Source organism: Chiloscyllium plagiosum, unplaced genomic scaffold (genome assembly GCF_037043375.1).
Source record: "Chiloscyllium plagiosum isolate Xiang-an unplaced genomic scaffold, Cpla_swu_hap1 HiC_scaffold_27, whole genome shotgun sequence".
Classification (NCBI taxonomy): domain Eukaryota; kingdom Metazoa; phylum Chordata; class Chondrichthyes; order Orectolobiformes; family Hemiscylliidae; genus Chiloscyllium; species Chiloscyllium plagiosum.
The window spans coordinates 92,107,801-92,125,833 of NW_028270165.1; the positions used below are offsets into that span (position 1 = coordinate 92,107,801).

The 18,033-nt window shown below is 45.0% G+C and overlaps 3 protein-coding genes across 4 annotated transcripts in view; all 3 read right to left on the reverse strand.

Annotated features, from left to right (window-relative positions):
• Positions 1 to 18,033, reverse strand: part of LOC148145018 (uncharacterized) — a 268,501-nt gene that overhangs the window by 153,761 nt on the left and 96,707 nt on the right. The window lies entirely within an intron of this gene.
• LOC148145020 (uncharacterized) overlaps positions 1 to 18,033 on the reverse strand; it is a 76,068-nt gene that overhangs the window by 56,523 nt on the left and 1,512 nt on the right. The gene's annotated exons all lie outside the window — the stretch shown is intronic.
• LOC148145021 (uncharacterized) overlaps positions 1 to 18,033 on the reverse strand; it is a 159,582-nt gene that overhangs the window by 44,854 nt on the left and 96,695 nt on the right. The window contains exon 2 of the mRNA XM_087975593.1: positions 12,225 to 12,329. The gene's annotated coding sequence lies outside the window, so the exon portion shown is untranslated. The remainder of the gene's footprint in view (positions 1 to 12,224; positions 12,330 to 18,033) is intronic.

Consider the following 18,033-nt stretch of genomic DNA (forward strand, 5'->3'; position numbering starts at 1 on the left):
ATCTCCATGCTTGGTCACCTTCTCAAAAAACCCAATGAGGTTTGTGAGACACAATCTGCCCTTGATGAAACCATGTTGACTATCTGAAGTCAAATTGTTGCTTGTTAGATGATTGTAAATCCTATCTCTAATATTCCTTTCCAAAAGCTTTCCTTCAACAGAAGTAAGGCTCACTGGTCTATAATTACCTGGGTCATCTCTGCTGCCCTTCTTGAACAAGGGCACAACATTTGCAATCCTCCAGTTCTCAAGTACTAAGCCTGTAGACAATGACGACTCAAATATCAAAGCCAAAGGCTCTGCTATCTCCTCCCTCGCTTCCTAGAGAATCCTCGGATAAATCCCATCCGGTCCAGGGCACTTGCCTATTTTCACTCCTTCTAGAAATGATAACATCTGTGTGCAACTAACCTCGATCCTTTCAAGTCTAATATCTCGTACCTCATTCTTCTCCTCTACAATATTCTCCTTTTCCTGAGTGAAGACCGATGAGAGATATTCATTAACACCTCTCCAATCTCCACAGGGCCCACATTCAACTTCCCCCTTCTATCTTTGACTGGCCCTATTCCTACCCTAATCATCCTCTTATTCCTCACATTCCTATAGAAAACTTTAGGTTCTCCTTTATTCTATTTGTTAAAGACTGTTCATGTCCTCTCTTTGCTCTTAACTGTCTCTTTAAATCCTTCCCAACTGATCTGTAACTCTCCATCGCTTCTGAACCATCTTGCCTCATCAACACATAAGCCTCCTCCTTCTTTGGAACAAGAGATGCAATTTCTGTTGTAAACCACGGTTCCCTTACCTTATCACTTCCTCCCTGCCTGACAGGAACATATCTATCAAGGACACACAATATCTGTTCCTTAAACCAGCTCCACACTTCAATTGTTCCCATCCCCTGCATTTTGCTACCCTATTCTATGCATTCTAAGTCTTGCCTAATTGCATTATAATTGCCCTTGCCCCATCGATAACTCTTGACCTGTGGCATGTTCCTATCCCTTTACATCGCTCAATGAAACCTAACTGAATTATGGTCATTCTCTCCAAAGTGCTCACCTTCCACTAAATCAAACACCTGGCCTGGTTCATTACCAAGCACCAGATCCAGTGTGACCTCCCCTCTTGTCGGCCCTTCAACATACTGTGTCAGAAAGCCTCCTGCACACACGGGACTAAAACTGATCCATCCGACGTACTAGAGTGAAAGCATTTCCAGTCAATGTTGGGGAAGTTAAAGTTCCCCATAATGACCACCCTGTTCCTTTCACTCCTACCCTAAAAAATTTTGCTAATCCCCTCTTCCAACTCCCTGGAACTCTGCGGAGGCCTATAAAAAAAATTCCAAGCAGTGTGACCTCTCCTCTCCTGTTTCTAACCTCAGCCCACATTACCTCAGTAGATGAGTCCTCTTCAAAAGTTCTGTCAGCCACCGTTATACTATCCTTGACTAACAAGGCCACGCCTCTCCCTCTTTTACTACCTTGGCTGTTCTTAATGAAAGATCAAAACCCTGGAACCTGCAACATCCATTCCTCACCCTGCTCTCTCCATGTCTCCGAAATGGCCACAACATCCAAGTCCCAGGTACCTATCCGTGTTGCAAGCTCCCCTACCTTATTGTGGATACTCTGGCGTTGAAGTAGAAACACTTCAAACCACTTTGTTGTCTGCCAGCACATTCCTGTGACCCTGAAATCATGTCCCTGTCCTTCCTACTCTCATCCTCCTGTGCACTACAGCTACACCCTCGGTTCCCACCCCCCCGCTGAGCTAGTTTAAACCCACTCGAATAGCACCAGCAAATTTCCCACCCAGGATATTAGTACCCCTCTGGTTAAAGTGAAGACTGTCCTGTTTGTACAAGTCCCACCTTCCCAGAATGAGTCCCAATTATCCTGAAAAAACCTGAAATCCTCCCTCCTGCACCATCCTTGTAGCCAGGTGTTCAGCTGATATCTCTCCCTATTCCTTGCCTTGCTATCACGTGGCACGGGTAACAAACCAGAGATAACCACTCTGTTTGTTCAAGCCCTCAGCTTCCACGCTAGCTCCCTGAAATCCTGCCTTACATCCCTATTCCTCTTTATTTTGTGGTTAGCACTGCTGCCTCACAGCACCAGAGCCCCCGGTTCAATCCACCCCCACGTCTGCGTGGGTTTCCTCCCACAGTCCAAAGACATGCGAGTTAGGGTGAATTGGCCAAGCTAAATTGCCCAGTAGTGTTTGGTGACAGGGAATGGGGCTGGGTGTTTTGCTCTTCGGCGGGTCGGTGTGGACTTGTTGGGCCGATGGGCCTGTTTCCACACTGTAGGGAATCTGATCTAAAGTTCTGGAATTTATATATTGATGAACTGAAACCTGCAACCCCTTCTAAAAGATGAAGGACTCAGCAGCGGTCCAGGTTTGTTCCAAATATTGCATCGGTTGCATGACACTGTGATGTTTTGCTATTAACTCTGTGTCTTATGATCCAGCAGCACAGCGACACGCAGAACGAACAGCGCTGCAGAAGCCAGTGCTTCCAAATACACCTGGGTGGGCGCGGTTTACACAGAGGGGTGTGGTTTACGATCTGCATTTGGAGGGGGCGGGGCTTACGCGTCACCTTGGAGGTGGAGGGGCGGGACCAGGGAGCGTGGCCATCCCGAGGCCGGAAGTATGCCCGCGGCCTGTTTCCTCCGCTGGAGCTTCGGCTCCAGCAAGTAAGGTAAAGCTTTATGAATATTTCCTTTTACAGAGTTTGTATTTAATAACCAGTAATGGCTACTCAATATCATCAGAAAGTCCCAAAATGCAATTCATTTCAATCCAGTGCAGATAAACACTAAGAGTTAATTTTCTACGGGAATCAACAGCCTCAGCACTAAAATGGTCTCACAAGGGAACGGCTGTGAATGTTATCCCTTGGGGTCCTGTTCACACAGATTCACCGATGCTGAGGCAAACGTTCTTAATTGCCTTACAGCATCCTGTTATCACTTGGTGAGCCCAGGTGTCCCTATCTTTAAGTTCTCTCCTCTTTCTGAGCCTTCCTGCCAGTTTATTTTCTCGTGCAGTAAATGTATTTCATAATTCAGCATTACATTTTAGTCTGAAGACAAGTTTTAAGGCTATAGACTTTATCACCCAGATGCCCACATCCTCATTCCTCCCTTTGATTGCACCACGATCACTGAAAGTGAAGGATACTCCAAACGAATGCCTTTCAAGGTGGTCCAGCCATCAACATCCTGTAGAGTGGCACCACCATCTTCGCAGCTCATCTGGTCATATTTATCATCGCCATCGACACGTGTGGGTGAGCTATCGGATCGCAAAAGGAGCATCTTCTGGGGCAAATCCATATCACTAAGGGACCTCATAAGCCTAGCAATTAAATACCTAACAAAACCAATACCGACAAACAGACATAGCTAAATTGATAAGCCAATTGTACCATCAACCCGATCTGCAGTTTCCCCAACTGGTCCCTTCAGTCATTCTGTCAAGGAATACCTGGATCTCTTCTTGTATCTTAGTAATATTGCCAGTCAGATCGGGAATGCCCATAGTGCATTTATCTCGGACAATGGTGCAGACCTCACCCTCCTGGGCCTGTATATAGTCTAAGGCATACCGCTTTCAACATGGAGTCGCTTGAACGATGGCGTGAGCTGCCAGAGGAAGTGATGGGTGCTGATACGATGACAAGTTAAAAGGCTCCTGGACGGGCATCTGAAAATGAAGGGTTCAGATGGGTCAGGGCCAAGTGATGGCAAATGCAACTGGAGTCATAGAGATGTACAGCACAGAAACAGACCCTTCGGTCCAACGCATCCTTGCTGACAAGATAGCCAACACAATTTAGTCCCAGCTGCCAGCACCCAGCCCATATAGGGGCCAAGTGATGGCAAACGTGACTAGATTAATTTAGGATATCTGGGCAGGTTGGGCCAAAGGGTCTGTTTCTGCACTCTGTGACTCTAATTGTCTTCAGTGGAATCAGGAGTGTGGTTGTGAAGGCTGGTTTTTCAGAACATGTTTTGCCCTGACTGGGAGCAGAAGTGTTTGACTGAAGTGTGTTGGAGTTAATGCCTTGACGTCTCATTTTGCTCCCACCTTCCCGGGGTCGATAATCATTTTGTGTCTGGTCCTTTCTCAAGAAACTGCATTGCAGGTTCACCCTGAATTGACACTTTTTTTTTTGCTTCCCAAAATCAGACCTGCTCACTCTCGGCAGGATCCCAATGTTGTGAAAGATATTAACTTTCAGGTGGAGGTATCCAAAATTCAGAGAGATGTCAGTCTTGACGTTTTTGCTTTTCTGCCCCTGTAAGATCCTGAATCAGCACCTTCAGGAGAATTAGATAGAGCAGAGTGAGAACAGAGGGGGAAGAGGGTGTGTGAGTGCTTTCAATTTTGTAGAACAGCTAAAGAAAAGAATATTCCACAGAAAGTAGAATTGCTTGTTCTGAATTTCTACCCTGCACTGATAGTGATGACTTTTGTAATCTGTTTTTAACAGTGTATTTGAAGATCTGAAGACTGAAGCTTCAAAATCAACAAATTTGAAGGGCTTATTCCTGAAACATTGACTCTCCTGCTCCTCTGATGCTGCCTGACCTGTTGTGCTTTTCCAGCGGCACACTTTTCGACACTGACTCTCCAGCGTCTGCAGTCCTCACTTTGACGTCAATGTCTGACAGTCACTCAATCCATCGGGACCGCAACGATTTTCAACTATGATTCTGTGAGAAGGAGCAAAGTTTTGGTTCCTGTTTGAGTACGTTTCCAGCATCCGTGGGACTGGATCATAGACCATACTGTTGCAGTGCACTGAGCGTAGACCCTGAAACAGTTATACGGCCTGGGAAGAGGAATTCACTGTGGGGAGGGGCTCCACACGCATTTGTGTGTAACTGAAGCTTCGGCCATGGAGAAACCCGAGGAATCCTGCCCCGTGGAGAAACGATGGAAGTGTGGCGACTGCAGGAAAAGCTTCTGTGTCCCATCTGTCCTGGAGACTCATCGGCGCAGCCACACCAGGGAGAGCCCGTTCCCCTGTCCCGTCTGCGGGAAGGGCTTCAGCACTTCTTCCACCCTGCTAACCCACCAGCGGATCCACACTCTGGAGACGCCCTTCAGCTGCCCAGTGTGCAGGAATGCCTTCAGCGATTCCTCCACCCTGCTGAGGCACCAGCGGGTCCACATGGGGGAGAGGCCCTTCAGTTGCCCCGGGTGCGGGAAGAGATTTACCCAGGCCTCCAGCCTGCTGACCCTCCAGCGGATCCACAAAGGAGAGAGGCACTTCAGCTGCCCCCTGTGCGGGAAGGGCTTCGCTAGCTCTACCAACCTCCGGAGGCACCAGGGAGTTCATGTACCATTGCAGGGGGATTGAAGGCGTGATGGCTGAGTGCCAGTATCGACTGGACTATCAACCAGGGGCTCCCGGGTTTGAATCCCACTGCAGCAGATGGTGCGATACTTCCTCCAGGTTAAGGCTGTACCAAGGACCCAATTACAAAGGGACAACTTGGTGGTGACCAATAGTAAAGAAGTGAGGTGGGTTGGGGGGTGGTGGGGTAGCGTGTGCGCTTTGACCTTGAACTGTTTAAAAAGCAGCTACTTTTTCTCTGCCTTTTTGCTGAGGGGGTTTGAAGCTGTAACAAAGTTGGATCTCAATAAAAGTTACCTGAATTTACCCCCGGCTCAGACTCTCATTGAAAGCTTTGAGCTCCAAGGTTTTTGTTTTAAAGCTGCTCATTTCTTTCAGCTTTCTGCACTAAGCTTCCAATGTCGCGTATCAGATGGATCAGTAAATGAGCAGCCAGTTTCAGTTTCGTTAGAAATTGTGAATTTTTCAGGAGTGCAGAGTGTGTCATTTCATCGGCATTGTAAAGTTTACTGGCAGCATTGGGAGGTGTGGATTGTGCTCACTAGAAATTATGTGGAGGAGCCATGGTGGTGGACTCGCCTGAACGAAGTTAAAAATCACAACACCAGGTTATAGTCCAACAGGTTTATTTGGAAGTGTGAGCTTTTGGAACACTGCTGTGGAGCAGGATCATAAGACACAGATTTTATAGCAAAAGATCAGTGTCATGCAACTGATAGGATATATTAAACAAACCAAGATTGTTGTTAAGTCTTTCACCTTTTAGAATGCGTTGCAGGTTTCAGTTCATTAATATGTAAATCCCATAACATCTTTTGATTCACATTCTCAAGATGACTTCAGTTTTTTTTAAAAAAAAGTCACAACTCAGCCCAGATAAAGGTGTGAGGTTCGAGTCTGCCAATGTCCCAATTTTGAATCAGACTGGTTCTATTTCCAAAGCAAGAATTCATAAAATATTACATGGATTGACTGCCTGCAGACTGTGCACTTTTTGAGCAAAATTGAATGTATCTGCAAACATAATTCTGCCAATACAAATTTGCCCAAAAAGTGATGTGAGTTTATGCATGAGTGCACATAAGAGTGTGATGGAGTATATGCCTGTGAGTGTGTTGGGGGTGTATGTGTGCGTGTCTGAGAGAGCACATGTGTATGAGTGAGGTATGAATAAAAGCAAGGGCTTGCGTTTTGCTAATGCAAGGACGGTCAGGACTTGTACAGTTAATGGTAGGGCCCTGTGTCATGCTGTAAGAGAGACACATGGTGGGGTTCAGGTACACAGTTCTTTCAAAGTTGCTTCGCTGCGAGACAGGGTGGTTAAGAAGGCGTTTAGCACACTTGCCTTCATTGTTCACCCCATTGAGTATAGGAGTTGGGACATCATGTTGAGGTTGTACAGGATGTTGGTGAGGCCACTTTCAGAGTACTGAGTATGGTTCTCGTGTCCCTGTAATAGGAAGAATACTATTAGAGAGGGTTCGGTAAAGATTTACCAGGATGTTGCCAGGACTGGAGGGTTTGAGTTATAATGACAGGCTGGGACTTTTTTCACTGGAGCACAGGAGGTTGGGGGGTGACATCATGGAGATTGATAAAATCACGAGGAGTGGAGGTAAGGTGAACAGCAAAGGGCTCTTCCTGAGCGTTGGGGAGCTCAAGACTAGGGGGCATATTTCTTTAAAGTGACAGGAGAGAGATTTAAAAGGAACCTGAGGGGCAAAGTTTTGACAGAGGGCGGTTTACACGTGGAATGAACTTGCTGAGGATGTGGACAATGCAGGTACGTTTACAAAGTCTAAACGACATTTGGATGGGTACATGAATAGAAAGGTTTAGAGGGATTTGGGCCAAACGCAGGCAAGTGAGGCTAGTTTAGTTTGGGAACCCTGGTCGCCATGGATGAGTTGGACCAAAGGGTCTATTTCTGTGCTGTCTACCTCTCTGAACCAGAAATGATCTTATTGAAACCAGTAGAATTCTGAAAGGGGCTTGACAGGATTGATGCCAATAAAATGCTCCTTTGTGGTGGGAGTCATAGAATCCCAACAATGTGGAAGCAGGTCATTCAGCCCATCTATTTCACACTGGCCCTCTGAACAGCATCCCACACATCCCCACCCCTTTATTCAGTATTTCCCATGGCCAATCCACCCTAAGTTTCACATCCTTGGTCACTATGGGTAATTTAGCACAGCCTATCCACCCTAACCTCTACACCCTAATCTGAAAATTACCTTCTCAAAAATGTAATTTAAATGTAGAAAAATGTTAGTCTGACTCAACATTCAGACGCAGACAGAATTCACACTTATTGTTAGAAAAGCTCTGCATTTGAATGACATTCTTGAGAAGGTAACAAAAAACAAGTTCTGGGATTAACAAACCAAAGAGCAGAAACCTATTCTAAAAGATGAAGGATTTCATCTAAAATTGTTTGATGTGTCACATTTCCATGACGCTAGACTCCTTTGGATATAAATTGTGATCATGATCTCATTCTCCAAAACTACCTGATGAAGGAGCGGCGCTCCGAAAGCTAGTGCTTCCAAACCAACCTGTTGGATTATAACCTGGTGTTGAGTGATTTTTAACTTTGTCCGTGGGAAACACACGAGTTGTGGGAGTGGTAACAGTTCTTATTTTGTGATCTATTCCAAGTGAAATTTCTCCTCTGCACAGGCACGGGTAAACAGTTTGTTTTTGTGCTTTGTGCGAGATCGGGCTCGCAGCTTTTAAATCCTTATGTTAAGCAACAGAAGTAAACTGTCAATCAGCAATTGTATTCCGAGAGTGGTACTTCCAGCTCTGGTAATCCTGTTGCATCAACAGAGAGAGGGTGAGGATGTCACATCTCAAGAGCAGACAGAAAAGTTATTTCGCTTGTTGAGTCGGTTCCTCACTCAGATGAGACTGGATGTTGCTTTTAATGGATCATAATTAAATGCTACAATGGAACACCTTAAATTCAAGGAATTTTGAAAGTGCAAATGAACAGTAACTTTGAACAGAGATGTTCTTCCATTTCTAACCTTGGTTGACCCATATGAAGCATTTTTACTGATAGCTCCATAATCATGTTCCTGCTGGATTTTTTTCAGGGCAAACAATTTCTGGTGGGAGAAATTCTGCATCCTGGGAAGGCGGGGAAATGAGAAAAAAAGCTGTTAAAAGCATTTGAACTGTGAGCCCACGAGCTCTCGTGGGAGCAGTGCATTTGCCAAAAACATTTCTGAGGAATTCTGTGTAACTGTTGGACTGAAAATAGTTTCCCCACTGAACGTTAAACAGGTATTGAGAACGTTGCGCATTATAGATTGTCTTCCTGAGGACCGGAGGAGGATTGAATTTGCCAACGTGAACCACACTTTGCAGAGAGAGGAAATTTCTCCGGATGGAATAGGTTGATGGAAGTCAACAATTGTCAGATTATTTCATGAAAATAACAGCTGGTATGGGGATCCCAGAAGAGGGGCGTCTGTAATGAGCACACAGAAACAAACCCTTCAGTCCAGGCCGAAACTTCCTGAAGAAGGGCATGTGCCCGAAACGTCGAATCTTCTGTTCCCTAGATGCTGCCTCACCTGCTATGCTGTTCCAGCAATAAAGTTTCAGCTTTGATCTCCAGCGTCTGCAGACCTCACTTTCTCCTTCAGTCCAGGCCATCCAGATATCCTAAATTAATCTAGTGACCCATTTGCCAGCATTTGGCCCATATCCCTCTGAATTCTTCCTATTCATGTCCCTATCCAGATGCATTTTTTTCTTCGGAGAATACTTGGGTGAGAGCCAAGATATGCAATATCTCAATGTATAATAATGAAGCTCATTTATTCTGAAATTATTTCAATTAGTTGGTCAATTGGCAAATAATAGCTGCATAACTGTTGTCAATATTGATATTCAGGAAAGCTATTTTGTTTAATATATTTCCTTTGTAAAGATCTTATCCAAATTATAAAATGAATGCATTTTCATATGAAATAAAATTTGCAGTGTTTTATTAAATGGTTGAAAGTAACTTTTGCACTTAATTGCTCCGTTTGGGATTAAACATTGTGACTTAGATAAAAGTGATCTTTCATAATTTATGGTGAGTCTATTAACAAACGAATGTTGCCATTTGCTCTCAAGTTCGCTCAGATTCAATTTGAAATTCTTGAATGAGTTGAATAAGGGGTAAAAAGTAAATATTTATTGCCCTTTACTGAAATTCTCTGCTCTGCCATTGTATTTGGTTAAACAAAATATGTATCTCTCTTCATAACTTTGATATCACCACAAATCCTAGGAACCCCATCCAGAACAAACATATAAATACAAAGTAGGAGACAACAGCTTCGCTTCACTTGGACGTCACCAAAGCTTTCCTTTGTAAAGATCTTATCCAAATTCTAAAATGAATGTATTTTCATATGAAATAAAATTTGCAGTGTTTTATTAAATGGTTGAAAGTAACTTTGCACTTAATTGCTCCATTTGGGATTAAACATTGTCACCACTGATGATATTACCAAGCCAGGTAATGAAACGTCTAGATATCAAACCTACAGCTCAGCGAGCAAACCTGCACCCTAAACATTCTACTTTGCTGAAAGACTGCACAATCTACAGGCAGTCAATACATGTAATATATTGTCAATTCCACTTTGAAAATAGATAATGGGCCCACTTCTTTTTGGATGTGAGCATAAGTGGTATAGTAAGTAAGTTTGCTGATGACACCAAAATTGGAGGTGTAGTGGACAGCGAAGGAGGTTACCTCAGATTACAATGGGATCTTGATCAGATGGGCCAATGGGCTGAGAAGTGGCAAATGGAGTTTAATTTAGATAAATGTGAGGTGCTGCATTTTGGGAAAGCAAATCTTAGCAGGACTTATACACTTAATGGTAAGGTCCTCGGGGGTGTTGCTGAACAAAGAGACCTTGGAGTGCAAGTTCATAGCTCCTTGAAAGTGGAGTCGCAGGTTGATAGGATAGTGAAGATGGTGTTTTGTATGCTTTCCTTTATTTGGTCAGAATATTGTGTACAGGAGTTGGGAGGTCATGTTACTGCTGTACAGTTGGAATATTGCATGCAATTCTGGTTTCCTTCCTATCAGAAAGATATTGTGAAACTTAAGGGTTCAGAAAAGATTTACAAGGATGTTGCCAAGACTGGAAGATTTGAGCTATAGGGAGAGACAGAACAGACTGGGGCTGTTTTCCCTGGAACGTCAGAGGCTGAGGGGTGACCTTATAGAAGGTTATGAAATCATGAGGGACATGGATAGGATAGATAGACAAAGTCTTTTCCCTGAGGTGGGAGAGTCCAGAAATAGAGGGCATAGGTTTACAGTGAGAGGAGAAAGATATGAAAGAGACTTAAGAGGCAACCTTTTCATTTAGAGGGTGGTAGTGTATGGAATAAGCTGCCAGAGGAGGTGGTGGAGGGTGGTACAATTACAACACTTAAAAAGCAACTGGAGGGATATGGGCCCCATGCTGGCAGGCGGGACGAGATTGGGTTGGGATATCATGCACAGGGATGTGCAGGTTAGGTGCATTAGTCCCGGGTAAATGTTGAGCAATAGGGGTAGGGGAATTGCGTCGGTGGGTTACCCTCCGGAGGATCAGTGTGTAGTCTTTGGGCCGAGTGGCCTGCTCCCACATTGTTTGGAGTCTCTGAAGGGGAAGGGATTTTTGTAAAGTGTGCAAGGCAATGCAGGCGTAGTGCGGGGGTCTGCTGAAGGCCTTGCTCCGCCCCTTGCTCCTCCCCCTGTTGTTGAGCTGTCTAACAAACATCTACTCTTTCTCTGCCTTTTTGCTGGGGGCAACTGAAGCTGTAACAATGTTGGGACACAATAAAGGTTACCTGAACATTCTGCCAGACTCAGACTCTCATTGAAAGCTTAGAGCTCCAAGCGGTTTTTGTTTTAAAGCTGCTCATTTCTTGCAGCCCCCTGCATTAAGTTTCCAATGTTGTATATCAGATGGAGCAGTGACTGAGCAGCTGGTTCCGTTAGAAGTTTACATTTTTCGGGAGTGCAGGCACTGCATTGTTTCAGCGGCAGTTTACTGGCAGCACTGGGAAGTGTGGGCTGTGTTCATTAGAAAGGAGGTGGAGGTGCTGCTGTTGGACTAGGTGGGACACGGTTTAAAAATCACAACACCGGGTTATAGTCCAACAGGTTTATTTGGAAGCACTAGCTTTCGGAGCGCTGCTCCTTCATCGGGTAGCTGTGGAGCAGGATCATAAGACACAGTTACGAGCAAAAGGTCACAGTGTCATGCAACTGATATGATATATTGACAAATGTAGATTGCTGTTAAGTCTTTCATCTTTTAGAATGGGTTGCAGGTTTTATTTCATTAATGTGTACATAGCAGTACTACTATTCAGTCATATTCTCAAGATCACAAGGGTTTTTTTAAACTGGTGACATCTCAGCCCAGACAATGCATGAAAGGTGTGTCAGTATCCCAATCTTAAATCAGACTGGTACTATTTCCAAACTAGGAATTTATAAAATATTACATGGATTGACTACCTGCATGTTGTGCGCTTTTTGTGCAAAGTTGAATATATCTGTAAATATAATTCTGCAAATGCACCCCATCATTGTGTGTGCACATGTTTTGTAAAGGGAGAGTGATGGAGGAGAAGCCTGTAAGAGGGTGTGTATACATCTGAGAGAGAACGTGTTATGAGAGGGGTACAGATAAAAGTGAGGGATTGCATTTTCCAAAAGGGCAGGACTTGTAGAGAGGGATACGGGGGGGGGGGTTCAGGTACAGACTTCATTGAAAGTTGCATCACTGGTTGGAAGGGTACTTCAGAAGGCATTCAGCACACTTACCTTATTTGTTCACACCATTAAATAAAGGAGTTGGGACATCATTTAGAAGTTGTACAGGATGTTGGTGAAGCCACTTGTAGAGTACTGAGAACGTTTCTGGTGGCCCTGTAATAGGAAGAATACTATTACAGAGGGTTCAGTAAAGATTCACCAGGATATTACCAAGACTGGAGGGTTTGAGTTATAAGGAGAGGCTGTGAATCTCTTCACTGGAGCACAGGAGGTTGAGGGGTGACCTCATTGAGATTGATATAATCATGACGGTTCTAGGTAACATGAACATCAAAAATAGCGAGGAGCCTGCACGGTGATGTCAAGTGACTGGTGGGGGGTAGAAATTGTGGCAGTTGGACACTTTAAATCCATCAGGAACAGCGTCTCCATACAGCATACTGTGCATGCCTGGTGAGATGCCAGAAGACTAGAGGTTGGCTAACATGGTGCCACTGTTTAAGAAGGGTGGTAAGGACAAGCCAGGGAACTATAGACCAGTGAGGCCAACGTCAATGGTGGGCACATTGTTGGAGGGAATCCTGAGGGAGAGGATGTACATGTATTTGAAAAGACAAGGACTGATTAGGGATAGTCAACATGGTTTTGTGTGGGAAATCATGTCTCACAAACTTGATTGAGTTTTTTGAGGAAGTAACAAAGAGGATTGAGGAAGGCAGAGCAGTAATGTGATCTATATGGACTTCAGTAAGGCGTTTGACAAGGTTCCACATGGGAAACTGATTAGCAAGGTGAGATCTCAAGGAATACAGAGAGAACTAGCCATTTGGATACAGAACTGGCTCAAAGGTAGAAGGCAGAGGGTGGTGGTGGAGGGTTGTTTTTCAGACTGGAGGCCTGCGACCAGTAGAGTGCCACAAGGATCGCTGCTCGGTCCTCTACTTTTTGTCACTTATATAAATGATTTGGATGCGAGCATAAGAGGTACAGTTAGAGGGAGAGGCTGAACTGGCTGGGGCTGTTTTCCCTGGAGTGTCAGAGGCTGAGGGGTGACCTTATAAAGGTTTACAAAGGTATGAGGGGCATGGACAAGATAAATAGACAAAGTTTTTTCCCTTGGGTTGGGGAGTCCAGAACTAGAGGGCAGAGATTTCAGGTGAGAGGGGAAAAATGTAAAAGAGACCTACGGGGCAATTTTTTCACACAAGCATAGTACGTGTATGCAATGAGCTGCCAGAGGGACTGGTGGAGGCTGGTACAAATGTAACAATTAAGAGGCATTTGAATGGGTATATAAATAGGACAGGTTTGGAAGGATGTGGGCCAGGTGTTGAGGAGCGGGACTAGATTGGGTTGGGATATCTGGTCGGCATGGACCGAAGGGTCTGTTTCCATGCTGTACACTTCTGACTCTATGCTGTTTCAGCAAAAGCCGCGCATGCTCTGTCTGCAGAAACAGTGCGAACCCTTCTTAAAATGGACCAATGAGAAGCCAGACAAGGAGCCTGGGCCTCCTGCCAATCAGAGCTCCCCAACTGTCTGAATGCGGAAGATGGACCATCAGGTTCTGAAGCTGTTGTCCTCTCCAAATGAAGATCGAGCTTCACCTCAGACTGCAACTTCCTTCCTCTCTCCACCATCTGTGGGTACGGCACTGTCTTTACCATTTCATTTTTTCATTCTGGGGTTAAATTGTTGACTTGCAGCAACTGAAAAGAAAGTGAGTGAATCCAGGGAAGGGACAGAGTCGGGAAACGTTGGTCCAGGTTAGTGTCTCAATTGGCAAACGCACGGCAAATGCAGTCCCACAGTGTGAAGTGATAGCCTCAGTTATGAAAAAATAACTGCTGTAAGGAGGTACGTTGTTTAAATGGTGACATATTGGGATGTGGAGAAAGTGAGGACTGCAGATGCTGGAGATGAGAGTCGAAAAGTGTGGCACTGGAAAAGCACAGGAGGTCAGACAGCATCCGAGGAGCAGGAGAATTGACGTTTCAGGCACGAGCCCTTCCTCAGGAATGATGTATGGATGTAAAACGTGGCCTCAGCGTCCTTCCACACCAGTCACTGCCAGTTGTCAGACGGATGCAGCAAGCAATCAGCAAGGCAACAGGTATATTACCGAGAGGAATTGATTTCAGAAGTTGGGATGTCTTCCTGCAGTTAAGGGGTCATTGAATATATTCAAGGCTGAGTTCATCTGATTTTAGAACAACCATGAAGTGGATGTTTATGGGGGAAGGCAAGTAAAATGGTTTTGAGACCAGTACAGAATAGTTAGAGTCATACAGTACAGAAACAGACCCTTCAGCCCAACTAGTCCATGCTGACTATATTCACAAACTAAACTAGTCCCACCTGCCTGTGTTTGCCCCATATCCCCCTGAACCTTTCCTATTCATGTACTTATCCAAATGTCTTTTAAACGTTGTTACTCAACCTGCATCCACCATTTCCTCTGGACATTCATTCCACACAAACCACTGTTTAAAAAAAAGGTGCTCCTCATGTGTTTTTTAAATCTTTCTCCTCTCACCTTAATTTGCTCCCTAATCTTGAAACGACACATGCCGTTCACCTTATCTTTGCCCCTCATGGTTTTGTAAACTTCTATAAAGAGAACAAAGAACATTACAGCACAGGAACAGGCCCTTCAGCCCTCCAAGGCTATGCTGATCGAGATACTCTATCTAAACCTGCCGCCTATTTTCAAAGGATCTGTATCCCTCTGCTCCTTGCCCATTCATGTCTCTGTCTAGATACATCTTAAATGACGCTATCGATCCCAACCCTACTACCTCCATTGGCGATGCATTCGAGGCGCCCACCACCCTCAGTGTAAAGAACTTTCTATGTACATCTCCCTCAAACCTTTCCCCTCTCACTTTGAACTCGTGACCCTGAGTAATTAAGTCTTCCCCTCTGGGAAAATAATTCTTACTATCCACCCCTGTTTACACCCCTCATGGTTTTTCAGCCTCAATCAGGACACCCACCCTCCAATGAAAATAGTCTTAATCTACTCAACCTCTCCTCATAGCTTGCGCTTTCCATAAAAGGCAACATCCTGGTGAACCTCCTCTGCACTCTCTCCAAACATATCCACATCCTTTTGGAAATCTGGCGATCCGGAATTGTACACAGTATTCCAAATGGACCAAACCAAAATCTTATATAACTTTAACATGAACTGCCAGCTCTTTTACTCAATCCGTCCGATGATGGAACGCGTGTTGTAAACTGCCTTGACCACTCTACTGACAGTCATTGCCACCTTCAGAGAACAATAGACCCGAACACCCAGATCTCTCTGTACATCAATTTCCCCCAGGACCTTTCCATTTACTGTATAGCTCGCTCTTGAATTGCATCTTCCAAAATGCATCACCTCGCATTTGTCTGGATTGAACTCCATCTGCCATTTCTCCTCCCAACTCTCCGATCTATATTCTGCTGTATCGTCTGACAGTCCCCTTCACTATCTGATATTCCATCAATCTGAATGCCCATCTGCAAACTTGCGAATGAGGCACCCGACACCTTCACCTTTCAACCTCCTGTGCTCCAGTGAAAAAAGTCCCAGCCTACCCACCAAAAGGTGTGAATTCTGTCTGGGTCCCAATGTCGAGTCAGCCTGACATTTTTGATATAAAAGCTCTGCATTTAAATTACGTTCTTGAGAAAGTTACTGAAAACAGGTTCTGGGATTAACATACCAAAGAACAGAAACAGTTCAGCAGTTAGATCACACGTTCGAGTGAGAAGTGTGTATAACATGATCTCACAACTCCTATACTCAATGCTATGAGCAATGAAGGAAAGCAAACCAAACGCTGCCTTCACTACTCTATCCACCTGAGACTCCAGCACTCCAAGGTCTCTTTATTCTGCAACACTCCCCTTAACTGTGTCAGTCCTGCCTGGATTGCTTGACCAAAATGCAAACCTCTGATTTCTCTAAATTAAACTCCAACTGACACTCCTCGGCTCATCAACCGATCCCATAAATTCTAATTTATAGTGAACTCTTTCCTATCTCATTCCTTGGAAGCTGAAAATCTCCATCCCACAATCAGTCCCTCCATTTTCACTATTTGGACTGAAGGGGCTGTTTCTGTGCTGCATGGCTCTGTAACTCGGCCCTGTACTAGTCTTAAAACCATTTTCTTGCATTCCCCATAAACATTCACATAAAAATCAGATGAACTCAGCCTTGAATATATTCAATGACCCCCTAACTGCAGGAAGGCATCCCCACTTCTGAACTTAATTCCTCTTGCTAATACACCACTTACCTTGCTCATTGCCTGCTGCACCTGTCTGACAACTGGCACAGAAGGACACTGATGCCCCTCTGAACATCCACGCATCATTTCTGATGAAGGGCTCGTGCCCAAAACTTCGACTGTCCTACTGCTTGGATGCTGCTTGACCTGCTGTGCTTTGCCAATTGTGGTCTTCTCTACATTGGGGAAACCGAGCGTAAACTTGGGGAACGGTTTGCTGAGCATCACAGACGGGTCCGCAGAGGCTGAGCTGACTTCCCAGTCTCCACACATTTTAATGCCCCTTCCCACTCCCCTTCTGACATGACTATTTTTGGCTTCCTCCATTACCACAACAAACCAAGCCACAAACTGGAGGAACAAAACCTCATCTTCTGTCTGAGCAGTCAACAGCCCAGAAGACACATTGAGTTCTCCAATTTCACATAATCTCCCATCCCATCCCCCAACACACTTCCCAGCCCCTTCCACTCTTCCCTGCCAACTAGATTCCTTCCTCCCATTCACCAACCAGGTCGTACCAGGTTATGGAGATAAGACAGGAACAGGATGCTGATTGAGGATGATCAGCCATGATCACAATAAATGGTGGTGCTGGCTCGAAGGGCAGAATAGCCTACTCCCGCACCTATTGTCTATTGTACCCTCTACCTGTTTCCACCTTTCCCCACTTCAATACCCTGACCCCAGCACACCCTTGTTCCACAGCTCTCCCTCTACCCACCCCCAGACCTGAACAAGGGTACACCAGATCCCTCGACTTCTCCACCTTCTGATACTGCCAAGCTTGCTGCGTTCTTTCAGTCTCCTGCCTGTCTATTTTGCTAATTGAGAACAAAGGCTTGGACTAACTTTTCCAGACTCTGTCCCCTCACCTGGATTCACTCCCATTTCTTTCAGTTGCTCCAAGTCAACAACTGAACCTCAGAATGAAACGTAAATGGAAATGGGGGTGAGAAAAGAGAGTGCCGTACTCTCAGATGTTGGACAGAGGAAAGAAGTTGCAGTCTGAGGAGAACCTCAATCTTCATTCAGAGAGAGGAGGAGCAGGAGCTTCAGAGCCTCATTGTCCAACTTCCACATTCACCAATAGGGGAGCTCCGAATGGCAGGAGGACAATTCTCCCTCCGGTCCTCCTTATTTGTCCATCAAACGTAGGTCTCATCCCTTTTCTGCCGACAGCGAGGAACATGCCCAATGTCTTGGTGACACCAGCAAACGTGTGCCCTGTTTGTTGACACTGAGGAGTGTACACAATATGCACTGTAGCAATGCTGGTGTCATTGACAGATTTTAAGTGTCCAAATTCCTTTGGGAGAACAAAAAGGGTACAGCCATAATTTTTTTCCATGTGGCTCAATATTTGATTGCTTTTGCATTTGTCTGGCTGCTCAATGTTTAAGTCTTTTCCTCAGTGTTGGGCTGAGATTCACAACTAGAGGGCATAGGTTTAGCGCGAGACCACAAAAGTAACTGAGGGCCAACGTTTCCATGCAGAGGGTGGTGCATCTATGGAATGAGCTGCCAGAGGAAGTAGTGGAAGCCAGTATAATTACAGCATTTGAAAGGTA